At 45.7% G+C, this 23,388-nt stretch overlaps 1 long non-coding RNA gene across 1 annotated transcript in view; it reads right to left on the reverse strand.

The window, feature by feature from the left end:
• Positions 1-261: 261 nt before the first annotated feature.
• The window catches only part of LOC147015355 (uncharacterized), a 121,172-nt gene continuing 98,045 nt past the window's right edge, over positions 262-23,388 (reverse strand). The window contains exons 4-6 of the long non-coding RNA XR_015050108.1: positions 16,089-16,216; positions 3,554-3,607; positions 262-1,225 (exon numbers count right to left, since the gene is read on the reverse strand). This is a non-coding gene — a long non-coding RNA (uncharacterized LOC147015355). The remainder of the gene's footprint in view (positions 1,226-3,553; positions 3,608-16,088; positions 16,217-23,388) is intronic.

Below are 23,388 nucleotides of genomic sequence, written 5' to 3' on the forward strand. Positions count from 1 at the left end.
GACAAAATAGAGGGAGACTTGGAGGAAGATTGAATGTGGGGAAGGATGAGAGCAAGGGAAAGACACAGGGGGTGAACAAGCTGGATACATCTGCAAACTCTCAATCATAGAAGTGGAAGGGAAAACTGGAGAAGAAGCAGAAATGGAATACAAATAGAGAATAGCATAACATCATATAAAAATAATAATTAATTTATTTCAGGGACAATGGGCGAATCAAGACGACATTAGATCTGAATCCACAATCCCTCGGATCACAAAGGAGGTGTTCACATGGGAATAGCAAACGGGCTAACCAAATATACAAAATAGCCTTTTATTTGAGCATTTGAGAAAGGACAAAAAGAAAGAAAGAAAAAAAAAGAGATGTCTTGTCGTTCTGACCTAACACTGTGCTGATGGGGTGAAAAGGGCAGAGAGAGGATGTGCAAGAGCAGCAGAGCAGGTGATGGTGAAAAAAAAATAAAAGATGGTGACATATGTAGATGGTGAAAAAAACAACAGAAATGGGATGATTAGCACCTGACTATCCAAGTAGGCCTGGGCTACACACACACAAAAAAGAATTCACCGATTAGGACAACAAGGTATTAGGCTCGCAAGGTACGAACGAAAACGTTCGAGGAAAATACAAACAGCACATAGTGACGAAAATATAGCAGAAAAACACGACAGATCCGGATCGGAAAACTTAACTTTGATTGAGGTGGAAAGGACCAGCTGCAGATCTGACCTACATGTGGAGCAATGCCGAACTGGACATCAAACTCTTTCTTTTTTTACTCTCACAAATGGTAGTTCGGCCGGGATCTTTCACTCAGAGAGTAGTTAATGCATGTAATGGTCTCCCTAAAAAAGGTTGTAACAGCAGAACAGTAGATAGGTTTAAATTTGATTTAGATAGGCACCTTGAAACATTGAGGACAGAGAGGTACAGGGATTTTGGCAAGACTGGTAGGTAGCTTAGCTATCTATGTATGATGGGTGATTGTAGTGTGACGTCTGCAAGGTCTCATCAAAAAGATGAATGTGCTGTCCTTGTACCTGCTCCACTCTTCTCCTCCCCACTTACCCTCCTGCCCACCCACCCCCAGTGAAATCAAGTAAATCAACTGAGGAATTAAATTAATGGGGTGTGGGTGAAGCACGGGCATGATGGGTCAAAGGGCCTGTGTCCAAGTTCCTTGCATTTCTTGGTGTTTCCTCTTGTTCCTCCAATCCATCCCTACAGGAGGTGCAGCAGCGTAGGATGCCATTCAGTCGATTAAATTACTCTGAACTTTTGTTTTAACTTTATCTAATGTGGATATATGTATGTATATATATATATATATATATATATATATATATATATATATATATATATATATATATATATATATATAAATAAATAAATAAATATATATGATGAGGATTATGTAAGTCTATTTTCTGTGCTACATGTTATTATTGACATAATATATGAATGATTATAAACTTGTAATACAAATTATAAACCAGAAAACGTTTATTATTTTGTAACATTATTAGGCCTGACCTGGATCTCAGGGTTTTACTTTACATCTCAGATACACTGAAGTGAGTCTAGTTGGGATAACCTGTTTATCTCAGGTTTGAGTCATGCTTTGAGCCTTGGAATTTGAAGCAAACATTATCTTTTCCTTCTCCTGGCAGCTTTTATCTGCTTGTGAGTGATGAGGCCCAGCAGCAGAAATCACCGTTCCTGATTGGTGGAGCCAATTAACAGGAAGTATCAAACGTCTCAAAGTGAGATGTAAGGCATGCTTCTCGGACAGTGTGGTGGACCCTCAAAAGGCAGCCATGAGCACCCTAATATAATGATAAAGATGAGGTGGTGCATTTTCTGGAAGATCAAATGTTAAGCTGGCAAACTGTGTGCTTACTTGAACTTTGAGAGAGCAATCAAGAGCTCAGTTATGGACTATCTATTTTACATACTGGAGGGAGTAGGGAGAAGGGGGAAGTGAAAATCAAGAAGAAAAAAAAGGAGGTTGGGGAGAGAAGAGAGAGTGGAGGAATGCCGACCAAGTGGGGAGAGAAGAGACATTTGGAAGGATATTTGAGGAAGGGAAAATAAGGGCCAAGTCTGGAGCATACTGGGGAAGTCAAGGGTGTCAAAGACTCCACCGTTTGCAGAGGTGGATCTGGGGAGGGGGGGCACACAGGGCAACCCCCCTAAACCCCTCCCCCCACCCCAAGGCATCGTTTTTACCTCCACCACCAAAGGTGAAGGAGGTTATGTTTTCACCCCTCCCTCTCTGTTTGTCTGTGTGCAGGATATCTCAAAAAGTTTTTGGCGGTTCAGGATGAAATTTTGTGGACAGGTTCGGTGTGTGACAAGGCCGAACTGATTAGATTTTGGTGAAGATTTGGATCTGGATCGGATTACGAAATTTTTTTAAGTGATTCTTCACCATTGAGAGACAGGGCTAAACTAATATATAGCATGATATCTCAAAAAGTTTTCGACGGATTCGAATAAAACTTGGTGGGCAGGTTGGGTGTTTGACCACGAAGAATTGCTTCGATTTTGGTGAAGAACTGAATCCGGATCTGGATACGAGAATTATTTAATTTCAAAGTGATTCTTCACCATTGAGAGATAGGGCCAAAAACGGTATGTAGCAAGACATTTCAAAAGTGTAATGGACCCGATATGTTGTCGTGGATCATGTATTATGTGGCGAAGGTATGTGCTCTACCGAGTGCCCTTCTACTTTCATCTGTATTGAGGTGTATATAACCGAAGATGCGATCTCAGAATGTGGGATAACCTGATATTCCTCAGACCACAGTTGATGTTGACCGCAGCGTTCAACATGGAACTGACTTGTACCATTCAGTTTGTTCCCATGGTGGATACTTGATGATTAACGAATTACCAGAATCATTTGTCATCAGAGAAGCTTCTTTTCTCCTAACCATCCATGAACCAAGAGGTAGAATGGTATCCCAAGTATCAGATAATCCAGAGTTCCCATCATTCTGTTTGAATTCAACACTGAGTCTGTGTTTTCAAGACTCAAGAACATGTTTTTTTGACTGTGGGAAATTCTCCAGGGTATACAATAAACATCCAATGTGTTGGAGAAGAAATCTTTGTCATGAGTGATTCACATCGTCGAGATGATGAAGGCAAATGTTCAACTGATTGCAATACCGTAATTCTGATCGAAGGTCAGTTCCATGCCAAACCTTGTTCAATGTCAGAGATATTGATTTGATCATGATGTCATTTGTTTCATTACATGCAATGTCTGTTTTTCATTCAATTTGATTTTGATGATGAGACAATAATTAAAATAAATGTTGAGTTTTGAACAAAAGTTTTTTTCATTGGAGTACTTCTTTTCAAGCGTATTGGACCATTCTTCGTCTATATTTAGAATAGTTTGTAGAATTTTTTGTGGGAATATTCCCACAAAAAATGTTCTCCTCCCTCTGTTCAGGAAAATTACATTTTTCAGTGCAATGTAAATTTTTGTGCCCCCCACCACCCCCCACCCCCCAATCTAAAATCATAGATCTGTACCTGGTTTCCATACCCAACAAGTAGGACTGTGATGATGCAAATTCCAGAATGAACCTGCAATGAGAAGTGCGCAATTATTGGCAGTGCAGTTATTTGCATGATGATAACATTTAAAGAGGATTAAAAAAAAACTCAATAATCTAATCATAAGTACATCATCTCTATTATAATACCAAGCTTGTACACTAAAAACTCGGCTCGCCGTCACACGATCCATATGAAATTGCTGTGGCACTTAGCAGACATGCCGACAATGTTTGGGAAGTCTTGGCGTTCCATAGTACCACTTGCATTTTGCACAATGCGTATTTTTGTCATTCCCCCTGTACGGTCTGTCGTCTGCTACCAGCAATGTTGTACTGCTATCCCGTGCATGTGCACGGGTATCGCTACTTAAGCTTAAATATTCACATCTCGACTGAAGCAGTAGCCATGTTCTTCAATTGTTTAATGAAAGAATGCAAAGGAGTTTAGAACCATGGTGAATGTGAAAGTGCATTGGTTCAGCTACCTGGTCCTGGAAAGGAGAGGGGGGCGGAAGGGGGGACAGAAGCCCACACCTTGCACTGCACATATCTCAACTTGGCTCAAACTCCGTGCCAGCACTTTAACGGAATTTGTTGGTAAAGTTCCAACATGTGAGCAGCAAATTCAGCACAATAGGATGTCCGTCCTTCACGATCGGCGGCAAGGCCATGATTCCACGCGATATTACGGTCGATGGGTGTGAATGGTGAATTTGTCTACAAATCATAGTTCTTTTTAATTTATGAAAACTTTTACAAACAAACATCATTCCTGAGACGTCTAAAGATTTCTCCCTGTTCTATCTGCCCATCCTATACCCAGCCCTACGTAAATGTGAGTTGATCAGTAAACAGGAAGACGCAAGATTCACATTAACTTTGCTACTTTTCCCCTTCATCTTGCTCTTTGAGATGATGGAAACATCCTGATAGGATCCTTTGAAACCTGTAGAACTGCCAGATAGCTCACGATGCGATCTGTGTCCTTATTTTGCATTTACACAACTCTCCTGCTGCTCAGACCTACTGGAGGAATAACAGTACAGTGGAAGCCATCCTGGCATGTATCAACCATACATGTCACTGGAATGATCTTACTCTATTCTCAATGTTGTTGGAAAGTGCGTTGAGTATGGAAGACAAAAACAATGTTCTAAATGCACGACTTTTTTTCTTCTCAGGAACCACTATTGGAAAATATTCTATGGGGTCCAAAGATGTATTTTGGACTTTGAAATTGTAAGTCAGCAGGAAGGGCTGTGGTGGAAGGGGGGGAGGGGGGCATGTGGCAAAAAAACTTGAAAATTCATGGGATGCTTTTTTAAATCCATTTATTTCTTACAGGATATTTGCAGGCTCAAGGAGGAGCTGTCACACAAATCATGCGCAGACAAACACCAGACAACATTGGATTTGACTTCACACAAACAAAGGGCACAATTATGGATGGGTGATGGGCTTGGGATCCTTGCATCCTGAGTTAAAATCCTGTTTGTTAATTAATCCCAGGTCAGGTTGACTCTGCCTGCCATCCTTGCGAGGTCGGTAAAATGAGTGCCAGCTTGCTGGTATCCTGTGTCGGAGTGGTGACCCGTCCAGTATTGTGCCCAATAGCCAAGGAGACTGCTTTGGCAGCACCAACGCTCTGCACAGAGATGGTCCCAATGGATGGATGGAAACTCAGTTGTTCACCTTGAGGGAGATAATGCAAATCTGCTTCTATCAAGTGAGGAAGCAGCACGTACCATTTTAAAAGCTTTTCGTACAACAAGGCCAGGGTCTGACTCTAACCACCGACCTCACAATCTCAGAGCGAGCAACCTAACCATAATTAATGCTACTGAGTCTGGTATGAGGTTTGTGGTGATAATAACATTTCCCTGACCAAAATACCTGGAGAAAAAAAAACAAAAAACAAAAACGGTAAATTATTTTTCAATAAAGATGTAAGTGATAGTTTCTGATAAAAATCTATTTCTGAAAAGACAGCGATGCCAAGACACGCTGGACATCTCCCTCCAGGATCATCCCAGAGGATTTTTACACCCACATGGTTCCATGTAGGTCGGTAGCTTAATATTTATTATTTGGGAAGGAAGTGCAGCTTGATATTACGTAAAGCACAAGGGATGGACGATGTTTAAAAGTTCAAGAAAATTGAAATCATTACATTGGGGGTTGGGGGGAAGAAAAAAAATCAAGAAAACGCAGTCTGTGCACATCTGTTCCATCCCTCATCGTCATCGATTTATGTGTCATTAAAGTTTTTCTTTTTTTTCTTATTCAGGTTGTTAATTTGTTTCCATTGAACAACGGCCAAAGGCACTGTACAGAATTTGCCGACTTGCATCCATCCATGAGGGCAAGCTGCATGAATCGCGGTGCATGCTAAAAGCTTCAGCGGAGCCATTAAAACAAGGCAGAGGATCTTCCCATTTATAAGTCATGAAGCTGTCAATTCAAAGCTTCTCGTGCTGGACGCCAGGCTCCAGCAGGCCGGGGGTACTGATCGAGCCAGGCAGATGCTATCGGTGATGGGGGGATGCGGGCCGGTGGGTATATGGTTATGTCTTGGGACGGCACGTGCCTTGGACAAACAGGAAGGCATTTGTCAGGCCCAGTGACAGTGCTTCATTAGGTTAAAAAAATCAACACCTAAATCTCGGTGGACAGATAGCGAGATGCGATGCAGGAAGCTAACTTAGCCCTAAGTAATCCCGCTTAGCTCCTCTATGCCACTCCAGCTCCACAGCGCAAACAACCTTTTGCCGTGGCCTTCCTATTGTGTTTATGGTGGCGGTGCATATTGCGGTCACTTGTGGACAACCAGTAAGCCCATGTGCAGATCCGTCTTGAATGGATGTATTGCTGGACGGAGGTTCTTGCATTGTACACCTCAGAGGAGGGTTTCACATGACACCGTTTGATAGTCAGGCAGTGAAAAATACAAGGATCTGGTAGATGAAGGGCAGCTTTAAAATTGTGAGACGTAACGTGACGTCATACGAGGGTATCTTCGACACTTGATCCCACCTTGAGGTCAGAGTTTCTAAGTATACAACCCAAGGTTGTGGATACCATATCTCTATCTCTATCTCTATCTCTATCTCTATCTCTATCTCTCTCTATCTCTCTCTCCCCCTATCGAGTGCAGCCTGTGGCTGCTGGTTGCATCATTGGTTGGGACGCGGCTATACCGCTGATGCAGTGTCCCCCTTACCAGTACACTGGTGCTCATTTTCCCGACCTCGGAAGGATGACAGGCTGAGTCAACCTCCTGGTGTATTTTAATTCAGTGGCTGACGGGGCTTGAACTCAGGACTCTAGGATCCCAAGCCGCCACCCTAACCACTAAGCCAACACCAGTCTGATACCACAACTGCAGCAACTATTAACTCAGAAGTTCAAAGTTCTCTTGTAGAGACTTTCTAAAGACAAACAAGGCCCATGCCATGACTTACTGAGTCAGGACTCAAGGGGATTTGATCCTAACTCTCTAGTTTCATTTTCTTATGGGGATTCTGGACGCCACTGCTTTTTCACAAGGCAGCATTTGAGTGCCTATCCCGAATTGCCATGACGGCACTAAGAGTCAACTACAATGTGTGCACCGATATCACATGTAGATGATTCTGGACTGGGAAGGCAGATTGTACCTCTTTCTTGAAGGTCATTCAGGAGCCAGCTGGGTTTACAAGGCAGTGACAAAGCAACTCTGCTGAAACTAATAGCTCTGGTTTCTAGAAGCTTTCAACACCAATCCCTAGTACTGCTTCCTTCAGCTGGATTTCAACCCACAATTTCTGGGATTGCAAGTCAGTGTCTTCACCACGGTGAGCCAATGGAAACCTTTAACTTCACATCATGTGTTTCGATGTGACAATTCAGGAAATGTTATGGTAATTTGAAGCAGGACTTGCTAACGACGAATGTCATGTCTGGTTCTCAGATGCTGTCCAACATGAGAATCAGACGCAAAGGTCATTTCTGATTCTCATAATGTCCCAATGGCTGCCCAACAGTTGTCTTGTACATTTTGTTCTCCATTGAAACGATAAAAGTCCAGCTGTCTGTCACCCGTTCCTCATTTCCTAATACAATCCAATCAGATCAAAGCTTTTGGTGGTAGGTTTTACTTTTCTTCATGCCTCATCAGTTCACAGTTCCTTCGCACAGCATCCAAATCCTATTAAACTTATAGTTCCCATTTCGTACTTTCTTGTGGAACAAAGACTTTCGAGCTAAACACAAGTCAAGAGGCCTAGGTTCTGACAACCAAGCCAATGCTGGTTAAACAAGGTTATGACTTTTCAAGAAAACAATATCCATACTTGAAGCAAAGTCCTTACTGAAGCCACAATTTAAGATTGCAACTGAGAATGCCCAAACAGTGATGGGAATGAGCGACGAAAGAAACATGTGAAACGAAGCTGGATTGAAGCTGCACATCCTGGAACCAGAATATTTGTCATGGTGTTAATGAGCTTGAAGAGACTTCGATCAGAGACAATGTAAAACACTGGTTGGCCTGCTTGATGTTCTCCACCAAGTGTGTAGCTCAGAATGGTTCCACTCTTTGTTTGAATGTTAGGTTTGAATCCCATTCTGAGATGATTTTCCCGTAGTTTACTAAAGTCCTCATCATTCACATAAAAATACACAAAAGTCTCCTCATGTCCAGATTCTAGATATACATGTGGAGGCTTCTCCACAACCTTTAGACATTGTACAAAAGAAAAACTGATATAGGACACTGTGTGTACATTCCGACAGAAATTCTTCCTCAAAGATCAAAACCAAGCACTTTGACCATTCGTGCTCTAAAAGATGTACAAATGCACGGTTTGTGAAACTTATTTTGCAGCCTTTGCTCAGCACAAAAAGGCCTGCAAAAGCCTCCAACAGGGCAGATCAACATATCTTCCAAAAGGACAAACTTCAGGAAAACCAACTTCCCAGCAGGAAAATAAGGGAAAACAAAGGTACCAATGTTGAAGCAGACTTCGGCATTGGCCGTCTTCTTGTAAAGATTCCTGGTGGGAGTTTGTTTAGGGAGTAGCATGCCTTGCTCGTGGAAAGCAACAACATGCGAGTAGGTGAAGACAAATTAAAAGGCCGTTTTGCTCATGAAATCTGTGTCTGTCATATCCTATTAAAACACTGAGAAATGGGGGTATTGCTTGCAATATTACATTGTTTTGGGATAAAAAATGTTTTTATCAACATATTTTTAAATACAGCCTCTCCATAATATCCACCAAGAGTCAACTCCAGCAGAGTGACAACTCATGAAACTAAGGAGTTCATTGTAAGAACTAGCGGGCACCGCCGCCCTCTGTGCGAGAGTTCCCTTCTCGGCCCACCTTTGTCGTGCGATGTGCTGCGGCACATTCTTGGAAATGCACTTTATAATTTTTTATCATTTTTGAAATTTTTATTTATTGATCGCAACAAATAATACTCCATATGATAATTTTGAGAAGTTTCCATTACACTGTACTAACAGGGACACCCAGCATTGCCTGGTGATTTTTTTAATCCTGTTGGAATTTTGAAGAAATCATTTCTTTTTTGTGGGGGCCTAAACACTTCCCTCCACCCACTAAGGAATGAGGTCAGGGACCATTTAATATTACCTTTTACATAGCTACACAGGCTTAAGGCCCTGTCACACCTTGACGTTTTAGCCAGCGTATGGCAAGGTATCAAAATGTATGTAAAACGCTGGCGCACGTTGAACTATTGATGTTTTTTCCAGTTTTGGGCATATTCATAACGAGTTGGACGTATGCATAACGTATTAGTAACGTACACAGAACGTTTCGATAACATATAGATAACTTATATGAACGAATGCTGAGCGTGTTGTCGGCGTTCACAACGTATGCCCAACGATAGTCTAACTTATGCATAGCGCGGCAGCGTATCGCCGACAATCACGTGGCGTAGCCTCTTAAAAGGCTGCGGCTCGACGATTCAAATCATAACTGCACTCGACATCGAAGTGTCAAGCCGCTGTCACACCTTGACGTTTTAGCCAGCGTATACTGAACTATGAAAAATTTGCCGAATACGCTGGCACACGTCGAATACGTTATGGGTAAGTTTTGTATACGTTAAGAGCACGCTGAAGCACGCTGGCATACGTCGACAAATTTTCAGCATGTTGAAATTTTTTCGACGTTTGCCAGTGTATGACACACGTTCCGCATATGCTGGCAATAAGTTGTAGGCGCGTTAGGTGATCGTTGACACACGTCGACACACGTTACTTGAAAGTTACTCATAAGTCGAAACACGTCGAGGTAATGTTTAGCATCAGTGTTCCAGACTCCATTGTTTTTTTTTTTGTTTGTTTCTTCGGCATGACGGTGATGTTGACACTTCGATTTCTAGTGCGGTTATAATATAATATAATTAATAGGCTGCCGCTCAAAGATTTAAATCATAACCGCACTAGAAATCGAAGTGTCGACATCAACGTCATAAAGAAGAAAAAATAAAAGAAAAAAAAAACCAGGGAGTCTGGAACACTGACGCTAAACATTACCTCGACGTGTTTCGACTTATCAGTAACTTACAAGTAACGTGTGTCGACGTGTGTCAACGATCGCGTAACGTGCCTACAACACGTTCCTCATAGATTAGAAATAAGTTTCGGGTACGCTAAACATTACCTCGACAAGAGGGAAAAATGGCAACACAGATAGACAAATGACTCATCGTGGAGAATATTTTGAAGATAATAAAGGAAGATGATTTGTAATACCGGCTACCACCAAAGGTGGCGCTATTTCCAGCACACAGTGCATACACTGTGCAGTATATCTGCTCCATTACAGAGAGAAAACAGGCTTTGGTGAATCCAACGGGCCGGTGTGCATCTCATGCTACGGAGATGTGAAGTCCTTCAAATTGGTGCTTCATTATGATAACATAATCTTTCTTCCATGAGTGGCAGACATATTTATTGGGATTGAATATCAAAAGATCACAAGTATTATCAATGAGGAGTAACAATAATTACATTTGGAAAAATTATTTAGGGAGAATTACAATTTTCTTTTATTCTGACTCCACCAACATACAACTACCAATGAACGGCAAAGGATATCCTCATTTAAGTTGCAGGAAAGTCAGGTGACCAGTCATGTGGCCTTGCATTTTGTAAGTTCGATTGAAAGGGGCCCAGTTTTTCCTTATTCCTTAATTTATATGGTAGCAAAGCAAGCAAGAGTGATCGTGAAATACCGTATAAGCAAAGCTCTGCCACCGAGGCCCCGGCAAGGCAATATGGACATTTCCATGAAAGCAACAGGTCAGTTCGAACCTGGCATTCGGTAATAAGTAGAGAATCATGATCTCATAACTTATGAGTATTAAATTAGAGGAAATATGAAAGGATAGCATCATTGTCGTGATAAAGTACAAATGAAAAGTTTGACTAATGCACACCCATGGAGATTTTTTTGTGTGTTTTTGAAACATTAATCCCCCCCACCCCCCATGGCCTTACATGGGCACCGTGTAGTACAAAACTCGAGACAACTCGCAGGCGGTGAGGAAGGATGCCGAGGAAACCCACATCATGGAAAGGTGTCTGTTTACATCACCATTCTGAATCGAGCTAACAGTACAAGACATACGTACCGGGATAAAGGGCAAAGGCCCAAGGAAAAGCAATTCTTGGTGAAATCCCCAAGACTCAAGAGAATTGCATCTGCATGAAATTTGCACAAATACCTTTCTCTTTCAAGTCCCTGCATTTTCGGTTCGATGAAGTAACGGACTTGGAAAGAGGACACGGGCCTACTATGCCATTGAGAGAAAGAAAAACAACCAAAAGCTGCGGTGGTTTGGCCCTGCGTCGTCATGGGATATTTAAAATGCGTGAGATTGAAGACAGGATAACAAGACCAATGTCTTTTATCATCTCTTCTGAAAGACTCCATGTTCTGTGATGAAACGAGTTGACAGTGCGAGTGCGAGAACAGAAGTTCCATCCGGATTTTGATGTACCACGCTCTGTTGCAGAGCGTCAGTGCTGCCGAAGCAGTTTCTTGGCAAGGGTTATACTGGGTGGTTTGCCGTTGCATTTCCAGCAGCAGGAGCTGGGGCAGGAATTTGTAATTTGTTCATGGTGCCAGCGATAGCTCACCTCCTCTTCCTAAATGACACCATGGGATATTTAACGTCCACCAACTAATACCGGCAAATGAAGATGTCCAATTTAACGTCCATCAGAGGGACGGAACACACAGTGATGAACCAACCTTCCTGTGAAACACCGGGATAACAGTATATGGCTGGGTCTGGATCCCAACCTATGCTTGACAGCTTAGAGGCAAATGCGCATATTTCTAGGCCATCCTGCACGCCTGCAGTTCCAAAGTCAGATTCAAGTTACAGATCATACAAGGCCGTAAGTGAAGCCGCCGAAGTGTGGGTAAAAATCGGGGCACCCGCTGCCTAATCGGGCCCAAATATTTCTGAGATCAAAATGGACATTTCCTGAAATGTTTGGCGGTTAATATCTTCATACCTTGGGCTGTCCTTGTGCAGCAAAAAGAGGGCATGCTGCGACCGTTAGCATACCGATTGTTGGGAGAAGGATCGCAAGGTTTAAAGGACACACCTCCCACCAGTTAATAACATACCAATTTGTTGGGCTAAGGATCTCGAGGTTTAAAGGACACTTACCTCCCACCAGCACCCTTTGTTATCCATTCGGGGGAAATGGTGGCAAACAGTACTGATGCTGGAAGATAACGGCACTTGCGCTGGGTGATAAAGGTTGCATCTCGATCCGAATTAGAATCTGAATGGCTGAAGCAAATTATTGGCTTAGTAATGCACCGAGACTCAGCGGGAGTGTGAAGACCTCCACAAAAGGTAAACAAGCAGACCAGAGAAGAGGAATCTGAGTGAAAGCCTTACATAGGTTGGACGAGCTTGTATGTCCTTGGGTCCAGACGCAGCATGCCTTCAATATATCAGACAAAAGAAATATACATTTCTAGTTTTTTGCACCACACCATGACAATGACAGATCCATCGGAGAACGGTCGTCGAAGCAAAGCAATTAGGTAGCCTGCTGTCACTCGGAACTAAAGCTACCATCAGATTGCATAAGGAAGAAAGACAATGTACAATATAGGTGTGCACAGGATGTTCACCTTGTGTATAGGTAACCCATCTTGGACACGTGAAAGGACGAATGACGAGAGATTTATCGAGTGTGCTTTTTCGGCAACACACCATCAAACACAGTTGGTGCAGCAAACATCGAGAGGACAATGTCGATGTTTACCTGTATAGGCTCCTTCAACCGGTGCTATCATACCGGCATGTTTAGCCAGAAGCTACGGCCAGTGGAGGCTTAAAGTTGGCACGTCGCTGGACAGACAAATCACTCCGAAGGCTCCGGCAACAGGATAAAACCGTTTGACGAGAAGAGAAGCCTTTCAAGGCATTCCGATGGAACGTCGATTGTTTGTGACTCGCCCAGAGATGTCTTGGAAGGATCAGCGGTCTTCATAGAAGGACCGGAACGACGTGCAAAATGCAAAAACTATGTCTTTCGGAAAACTCAGAATGGTATATCAGCGATAAAGACCTTTTTGGAGTCAAGGTCCGAAAGAGCCTTTTGTGACCTGAATATTTACAGTATCAGTTCATTGCTCTCCTTTGAAAAGTTGAATTTGAAGCACCTGGTCATTCCAAAAGGTTGTTTATTTGATGTCGGTGTATAATAACACGAGTTCCTTTGAAAGGAACTTTCAACGCAGAAGTAGAACTCCTCTTGATGAAAGTACGAAGGTTATCTGTTAATTGTCTGAGATGGCAACTTTTCAACACTTTAAATGGTATGTTGAAGTGATCTCATCAATGGATGCCATTTTAAATCGTCCCTTGGGAAAGCAGGTCCAGAGTGGCCTTTAACAGCTCTGAAGGCATTATCCGGGGGTCTCATCTGCACAAAAAAAGGTAACAATGAGGGTGGTTTGTGGCTTGCCGGAATGCACGGATGCCTGGCCTTCCCGTGGCGTGCGGCAGCTGCTGCGAGCGGTTGTCTCGTGCCAGAGCCGAGTGGGCAGGTTGCTGCGGGGATACTCGTACCACGAAAGGGTGGCGATGTTCGGATCCTTTTGGGCCCTTTGTCGCATCACTGCCTCTGCGAGGCTGTCAACGCCGTGGCCGCCCACCCACAAAAAGGGCCCTCTCCGTCAGAGTGCCTTGCATTCCGCCAGGGGCCTTTTCTCACACAAAGTGACATCTCAAATGAAACACTCAAACACTCACGGCTTTGATTGAGGTGCTGTTTGTGCGGTACTCACGCTGTTTGCACCATCTTTAAATACCCAGGTTATCATTAAAGAACACCGCAGTGTATCTTTTGGCTTGGCCCGTTTTGTGTTTCCCTTTGAACTCGTTGCTCATGAGACTGCGATTCCAAGAGATGAAATCCCAAAAACTAAGTTGATTTGTCCATTGCTTACTGACCTCGTCATCCATGGAAAATTATTCCACCGAGTTGACAGTCTCGTGAGATACGGTTATCAATGAATGAATCTCAAAACCCACAAAAAGATAGCAGTAAGATTATAGTGGCATACATACGTATTACGCATGTACTCTCACAAAAAATATCATCAGTCGATTAATAAACTTTAAAGAAAAACTTTGCCAACTACTTTGTGAAATTTGATTTTATAAGAACAGGTGGTAAGTTCAAATGACCATTCGATAAGCATCTGAAGGCACAACAAGAGTGTAAGTGTATGTGTGTAAATGTAAGTGTGTGTGTGTGTGTGTGTGTGTGTGTGTGTGTGTGTGTGTGTGTGTGTGTGTGTGTGTGTGTGTGTGTGTGTGTGTGTGTGTGTGTGTGTGTGCGTGTGTACACATTTACCTGGCATAAGTTTGTTTTCAAACAAGCTTTGTTAGGATAAATGGCCAGTTCAAAAGACAACATGGAGCTGACACTTTAGGTGCCACCTTTTGGGTGGTACGAGGAATAGATTTGTGTAATATGAAGGATAAATCTTGAACGGTTTTTAAAATGCTGCATTGTGTACACAAGTCAAGTTACCGAGATGGTTGCCATGGCAACATAATTCAGTCAATCCATCCATTCATTGGGACCACACTGTGTGCAGAGCATTGGTGCTGCCTAAGCAGGCTCCTGAGTTATTGGGCACGATCCTGGACGGGTCGCCGCTTCAACCCAGGATACCAGCAAGCTGGTACTCATTTGTGCCGACCTCGGAAGGATGACAGGCTGAGTCGATCCCACCTGGTGTTAATTCAACAGCCAAGCGGGATTTGAACTCAGGACCCTCGGATCCCAAGCCCACCACTCGAGCCATTAAGCCAACACCAGACACATCATTCAGTTAACCACCACCATGATCATGTCATGAGGAATAGACCCCTGCAATATGAAAGCTAAATGTTCCAAGGTTTTTGAAGTATCGCGTACACAAAAGTACATGGACAGATGATCTGTCAGTGGTCGGTTGGATGGAGGTCATTTTAATGTCCCCTATCTCCGACCTTATCGAAGGGGCAGGGGGTACATGAGCTGTGTGTGTTGTGTGTGCATGAGCATGTGCCTGTACATATGTATGAGAAGCAAACACACCACCCAGCCTATTCTTACCAGTTGACGACTCAACTTTTTTGCGTGAAGATAAAAAAATTTTTGGAAGCCTTTCATCTGCACCACAATGGTGAACTCTTTTTCAAGTTAATACATCGCAAGCCAGCACAAGCTCATCTCAAATCTATTGTCAGACTAATGTATGCCACACGCACCGAACATGATGAAATTCAAAAGGTGATATTTTCGAGGAAGATGGGAGTTTTGTTTACAGTGAATATTGTTATGAATTAGAGAAAAGTCGATTTGACATTTGTGAAACAAACCAAATTGGCTCAACGACATGAATTTTCTTTCACAGCGAACAGGATGCAAATCCATCCCACCTGGCATGAAATAACCTAATTGACGGTTACATGATCGACAGGAAGAAAACCAAAAACAAAGTTTGGGATGAAAGCCTGTTATATTCTCGGAATCTTGTCCCACAAGGTTTTCAAACATTTCAAAACAACACGATGTTCCTCGTTTACTGTTTCGTTCGAGTCTGTGTTTTGGCCCCAATTTGACGTCAACAGTGACAAACAGCTCAGTGTTTGACATGAGCGGGTTCAGGTTGTCAGACCTCACTTTGATTCCGTTACAAACTTTTTATTGACGTGAACGAAGTGGCGATGGTGGAAAATCAGCTCACGATACGACGACTAAATATCACATCTTCAATTATTTGATTTATCCTTCCTTTTTAATTCAATGAAAGAGTGTGGGAGGCATGCTCTCTTTCTCGGTGCCATTTTAGTGCTTCATCCTAAAACTTTTCAATGAAAACAATTCCTTATGGCTCTAAATATAGTTTTTAGTTTCGGTTCAGTTCACATGGGAGGCAAGGTCAAAGGTTGACAGGGGTTACCTTTGGCAAGGATAATCCACGAATCCCAAGAGGCTTCGATTCCTCCACACGGCCCCATTTCCAGCTTTCTGCGAGACCTCTGACGTCGTCGTTCCATTTCACCGATGCATGAGGACACAAAAACAGGTCTGGATAGAAACATTACATAGCAAGGGTTGGTAACTTGGGATACATGATTTTAGCATGTAAAAGTGAAACATATGGCCATTTCAACAATAACATGAGTACGTTGCCATATGTAGTTTGTCATGGATGTCGAGGGGTAAATGAAGGGCTGGATGGTGATGGGAAAGGAGGAAGGGTACCGTTATGTCAAACCCGTGATGCAAAATCCAACGCAAAAATATGGCTTAAACGCAAAAAAAAAAAAAATATATGAGAAACTTGAGAGCAAGATGCCCCAAAAAAGAAAGGTTGGGCAAGGAAGACATGAACATGCACATGCACACACCCTCCTCTTCAGTATACTGAAGATTTTTTACCCTCGCTAGAGGAGAGGACATTGCATTTGGGTCCGTTTGTCTGTTTGCTTCTTTGTCTGTTTGTCTGCACAGAACATGAGTATTTTTCTCTGCAACCACTTGTCGGATTGATACAAAAGTTTCACCAAAGGAGCGACTACTCGTGTATAATGTTTTAATGATAATTATGGATAATTATTGGAAAAAAGGAACAATTTTGGACTTCTCTATCTCCAAAACTGCACCAAGGAAAAGATTGAAACTTGACAATTTCTCCGCATGGGGAATAAGTGCGATTTTTTTTTTTTATGATGTCATCGGTGCTTTTATGACGTCAAAAATGCATACATAGAATGCTAAATCAGATCGGTATGAAAATTTTTGAGGGTCATCTCGGGATAAATTGATCCACAAAAAAATAAATTGATGACATCATCGGTCATGTGGTTCGGCAGGCACATTATTATTATTATTATTATTATTATTATTATTTTGAAAACCTTCAAAAATCTTCTCTGAAATGGCTGAACAGATTGAGGCAAAACTTTACTAGTATGACTGCCGATCCATGAGGAACAAAACGCTCACACACATAATGTCATAGGTCACATGGGTTGGAAGCCATATTGGATTTAACCTAAAACCCATAAAAATCTTCTCCAGAATGTCTGGACAGATTGAGGGGAAACTTCACACCTGGGTGAAGTCTAGCCTGGGTTCCCCAAGCTTCACACATCGAGCCTGGGTTCCCCAAGCCTTGGGGATAACAGGATATTCATGAATAATTGATGTCACATGGTCTGGCGGCCATATTGGATTGAGCAAAAATCTTTAAAAAAAAATTCTTTCCCTTGAACTGCTTAATCAATTGGCGTGAAACTTCACAATTATGATCTCGTAGTCATGGGGAATACATGTTTTAATTTTCAACCTTTCAAGCTGGTCAGGCACATGGTCTGGCAGCCAGAATTATTTAATTTTTTGATCTGGGTTATTTTTTATTTTTTGAATGAGGTTCACTTGGCTGTGGCTGGATGGGTTTGAAGGTAGAAGAGTAGCAGCTGAAACCCGGATCCTACCCAGGTTCCCCCTGATGACTCGAATGCAGTACTGTCCCCATTTGGTCTTCCATTTGATTTGAATTCAATTTATTTTAACACGATTCTGAATTCAATTGAATAATAATCAATGTCATGGGTCAGGGTCAGGTGTCCGATCAAAGCGGGGTTGAATCAAAGCATCTTAAAATGTTTGTGCATGTGCGTGTGTGTGTGCGTGTGCGTGTGTTTGCCTGTTTGCATTTACTCAATAATTAAGCAGAGTTTACCTTGCAATGGTACCGATTTAAAAGTGTCCTCTCATGAGAGATTGCATGGTGGCTTGTCCCAAACTGAAGGCACCAACAACTGTAGTTGGCTGGCAGGATGGCCTGTAGGTATGCACACTGCCGCTAAGCCGTCTATCCTGGGTTTGCAACTCGACGTAGCTATAATCTATGTTTCACAGGAAGAGTGATCCATCAATGTATGTGCCGTCCCTTGGATGGACATTAAAACAGATGTCCCGTCTGCCAGCATTCATTGGTCTATGTTAAAGATCCAATGGTGTTCTTTGCAAAGAGAAGGCGAGCTATCGCTGATACCATCGGCAAATTCCAAATTCCTGCCCAAACCAGCAGAGGGCATTGCATCAGCGGCACTACGGTGCCCTCAGCCAATGGTGTTACCCCGCAGCCTTGTGCTGCATACGAACAAAGAAGCAGCTGCTGGGACGGAAAGACTCAAGTCCAACGTTTCAACTCCCGAGTGGTCTTCTCCCGGAACCCCAGATGAAGATCACAACTCTGTGGTCGAAACGTACAACCTGAATCTCGATGATTGGGCACCTCTGTTTGTTGGGGAATGTACAAGCATTCGTTTTTGAGGACATGGTGGAGTCTCATATTACCCGTAGGTATTCATACAGGCCAGCTGCCAGCGGAATGTCACGTCAAACATGAAATAATGCTGCATAACTCCTGACACCACATGGTAAACTGAGATTATAGGGAGCAACATCCGACTGCGTCAGCGATCAAACACACCACAGCAGTGACAGGTGCACCTTGCTCACGGTGAGCTCCACTGCCATCGCAAGCGATCGTGGGCAATTTGCAGGATGGAAAAGGCATTAGTTCAAATTTATCATTAATGTTCTCTTCATGGTTCCATCTCCATTTCCCCCCTGTGAACCCCTCAATACTGCTTCGTCACAATTAACGAGCACATTGTGGATAAAGTGTTTGTGCCACTCGCACGCGTTGCATTCAGAGAGAAAGTGTCTTTAAAGGCATGACATCATGAGTCCAGCCAGGCCCATAACCACAATCACTTCCAGGGGGCTATGGACAAGGTTCTGCAGACAAAGGCCATCTGAAGGCTTTTCGAGCTGTCGCGTTGATGCCGAGAAACGCCACGCATGGAGATAAATGGCCTCTTATGTGGTCCTGCTTTCCGATGGCATCGCTGCGGCCTGTGACTCACTGGCACGAGTTCGGAAGCCAAGCGGCTGCGTGTGCACAGAAAACAGGGCATTGGTTGTCCACAGAACAGGGAGCAAGTGCTGACGTATGCACACAGACAGCTTGCTGTGTCGTTTGGTTTGATCACTTGCGGTTCTTTGTGATGAGCACACTTCTGTTATGGCTGAGAGTCAGCCTTTGATGCAAGGTGGATGCATGTGCACAAAGTTTAAGCTCATGGAAGCGTGAACCTGGGGATCCAGCGTCATGATCAAGAGCCAAGTGCTCATATGGGAACAGCAAACAAAACCAACTTCAGGCGAATATGCAATACTTTTGAATCATATAAAACCACTTCCTTTTATATCTGTGGACTTTCCTCTTTCGCTTCTCTCCTTGAACTCCAAACTGTGACCTCTGACCTGTCTAAAATAACCAATGTGCAAGAATATTCGCTTTCTTGAATATACTGTATGTGTTAATAGCCCTGACTGTTTCAAACATTAATTAAATTGGTCATCATAGCTTTTAAAAAATATTTTCTCATTGGGCAGCAAGAGATGTCGAAGAGTTAAGACTGCGTCCAACCAACCATCAACATCGTCTTTTCTGCGAAATGAATAACATAGTCGTTACGGAAATAAATGATCATTGCCAAGCCTATCTTTTAAGTCAAAATACAAGAAACCAATTGTTACATTACAACAAAAAATAGTCTTGTATGACAATCATAAAAAATTTCGGCCAAAGACCGGTCAGGAGCCACAATGGCCGATCAGGCATGACCGACACCAAGATCAAATGGAGTAATATCCTGGGTGGTTCCTCCAAAGTAATACAAGACTGGCCACATAAGGAAGGTGTCCTCACAATTAAAAGGACCACAAAAAGCAGGTTTTACTGGATCAAAGAGAAGCTTTTATAAAGGAAAAGAAGGACTCATGAATTGGACATGCATGTGCCCGAGGAAGAAACAACATGTATGTGTCCGAGCAGGTAATTACAGAGAAATAAATTAATCTCGGTCTGACAGAGAGACAATGATTGTTTGAAATAGATTCAAAGTAGACCTCCACAGGCATGTTTACAGAAGAGCATCAGCATCCAAACTGACCAAACCACACTGGTCGACGAGGACGACGGAGTCACACACTGGAGATGAGGACGACAGAGCCACACACTGGAATACGAGGGCAACGGAGCCACACACTGGCCGACGAGGACGACGGAGCCACACATTGGGTGAAGAAGACGACGGAGCCACACACTGGGAGATGAGGACAATGGAGCCACACACTGGCAGACGAGGGTGACGGAGCCACACAATGGCGGATGAGGACGATGGAGCGACCCACTGGCCGATGAGGATGACCGTGCCACACACTGGCCGAGGAGGATAACGGAGCCACACACTGGCCGACGAGGACGACGGAGCCACACATTTGGTGAAGAAGACGACGGAGCCACACACTGGGAGATGAGGACAATGGAGCCACACACTGGCAGACGAGGGTGACGGAGCCACACAATGGCGGACGAGGACGATGGAGCGACCCACTGGCCGATGAAGATGACCATGCCACACACTGGCCGAGGAGGATGACAGAGCCACACACTGGCCGACGAGGACGACGGAGCCACACACTGCCTGACGAGGACGACTGAACCACACACACTCGCCGATGAGGACGACCGATCAACACACTGGCCGACGAGGATGACGGAGCCACACACTGGTCGACGAGGACGACGGAGCCACACACTGGCCGACGAGGACGACCGAGCCACACACTGGTCGACGAGGACGACCGAGCCACACACTGGCCGACGAGGACGACCGAGCCACACACTGGCCGACGAGGACGACCGAGCCACACACTGACCGACGAGGACGACCGAGCCACACACTGGCCGACGAGAACGACCGAGCCAGACACTGGCCGATGAGGACGACCGTGCCACACACTGGCCGAGGAGGACGACGGAGCCACATCCTGGCAGATGAGGACAATGGAGCCACACAATGGCCGACGAGGACGACGGAGCCACACACTGACCGACGAGGATGACGAAGCCACACACTGGCCGACGAGGACGACGGAGCCACACATTGACCGACGAGAACGACGCAGCCACACACTGGCCGACGAGGACGACGGAGCCACACATTGACCGACGAGGACGACGGAGCCACACACTGACCGACGAGGAGAACGGAGCCGCACACTGACCGACGAGGACGACCGAGCCACACACTGGCCGATGAGGACGACCGAACCACACACTGGCCGATGAGGAAGACGGAGCCACACACTGGCTGACGAGGACGACGGAGCCACACACTGGCCGACAAGGACGACGGAGCCACACATTGACCGACGAGGATGACGGAGCCACACACTGGCCGACGAGGACGACGGAGCCACACATTGACCGACGAGGACGACGGAGCCACACACTGACCGACGAGGAGAACGGAGCCGCACACTGACCGACGAGGATGACCGAGCCACACACTGGCCGATGAGGACGACCGAACCACACACTGGCCGATGAGGAAGACGGAGCCACACACTGGCTGACGAGGACGACCGAGCCACACACTGGCCGACGAGGACGACGGAGCCACACACTGGCCGAGGACGACGACGGAGCCACACACTGGCCGATGATGACGACGGAGCCACACAATGGCCGACGAGGAGAACGGAGCCGCACACTGGCCGACGAGGACGACCGAGCCACACACTGGCCGATGAGGACGACCGAACCACACACTGGCCGATGAGGAAGACGGAGCCACACACTGGCTGACGAGGACGACCGAGCCACACACTGGCCGACGAGGACGACGGAGCCACACACTGGCCGAGGACGACGACGGAGCCACACACTGGCCGATGATGACGACGGAGCCACACAATGGCCGACGAGGACGACTGAACCACACACTGGCCGACGAGGACGACATAGCCACACACTCGCCGATGAGGACGACCGATCAACACACTGGCCGACGAGGATGACGGAGCCACACACTGGCCGACGAGGATGACGGAGCCACACACTGGCCGACGAGGACGACGGAGCCACACACTGGCCGACGAGGACGACCGAACCACACACTGGCCGATGAGGATGACGGAGCCAGACACTGGCCGATGAGGACGACCGAGCCACACACTGGCCGACAAGGATGATGGAGGCACACACTGGCCGATGAGGACGACGGAGCCACACACTGGCCGATGAGGTCGACGGAGCCACACACTGGACGACGAGGACGACGGAGCCACACACTGGACGATGAGGATGACGGAGCCACACACTGGCCGATGAGGACGACCGAGCCACACACTGGCCGACGAGGATGACGGAGCCAGACATTGGCCGACGAGGACGACGGAGCCACACACTGGCCGACGAGGACGACGGAGCCACACACTGGCCGACGAGGATGACTGAACCACACACACTCGCCGATGAGGACGACCGATCAACACACTGGCCGACGAGGATGACGGAGCCACACACTGGTCGACGAGGACAACGGAGCCACACACTGGTCGACGAGGACGACGGAGCCACACACTGGCCGACGAGGACGACGGAGCCACACACTGGCCGACAAGGACGACCGAACCACACACTGGCCGATGAGGACGACGGAGCCAGACACTGGCCGATGAGGACGACCGAGCCACACACTGGCCGACGAGGATGATGGAGGCACACACTGGCCGATGAGGACGACGGAGCCACACACTGGCCGATGAGGACGACGGAGCCACACACTGGATGACGAGGATGATGGAGCCACACACTGGACGATGAGGATGACGGAGCCACACACTGGCCGACGAGGACGACCGAGCCACACACTGGCCGACGAGGATGACGGAGCCAGGCATTGGCCGACGAGGACGACGGAGCCACACACTGGCCGACGAGGACGACGGAGCCACACACTCGCCGATGAGGACGACCGATCAACACACTGGCCGACGAGGATGACGGAGCCACAAACTGGTCGACGAGGACGACGGAGCCACACACTGGTCGACGAGGACGACGGAGCCACACACTGGCCGATGAGGACGACGGAGCCACACACTGGCCGACAAGGACGACGGAGCCACACACTGGACTATGAGGACGACGGAGCCACGCACTGGAAGACGAGGACGACCGTGCCACACACTGGCCGAGGAGGACGACGGAGCCACATCCTGAGAGATGAGGACAATGGAGCCATACAATGGCCGACAAGGACGACAGAGCCACACATTGACCGATGAGGACGACGGAGCAACACACTGGCCGACGAGGACGACGGAGC

This window comes from Eptatretus burgeri, chromosome 12 (assembly GCF_056783735.1).
Source record: "Eptatretus burgeri isolate ZD-2024b chromosome 12, Ebu_testis_v1, whole genome shotgun sequence".
NCBI lineage: Eukaryota > Metazoa > Chordata > Myxini > Myxiniformes > Myxinidae > Eptatretus > Eptatretus burgeri.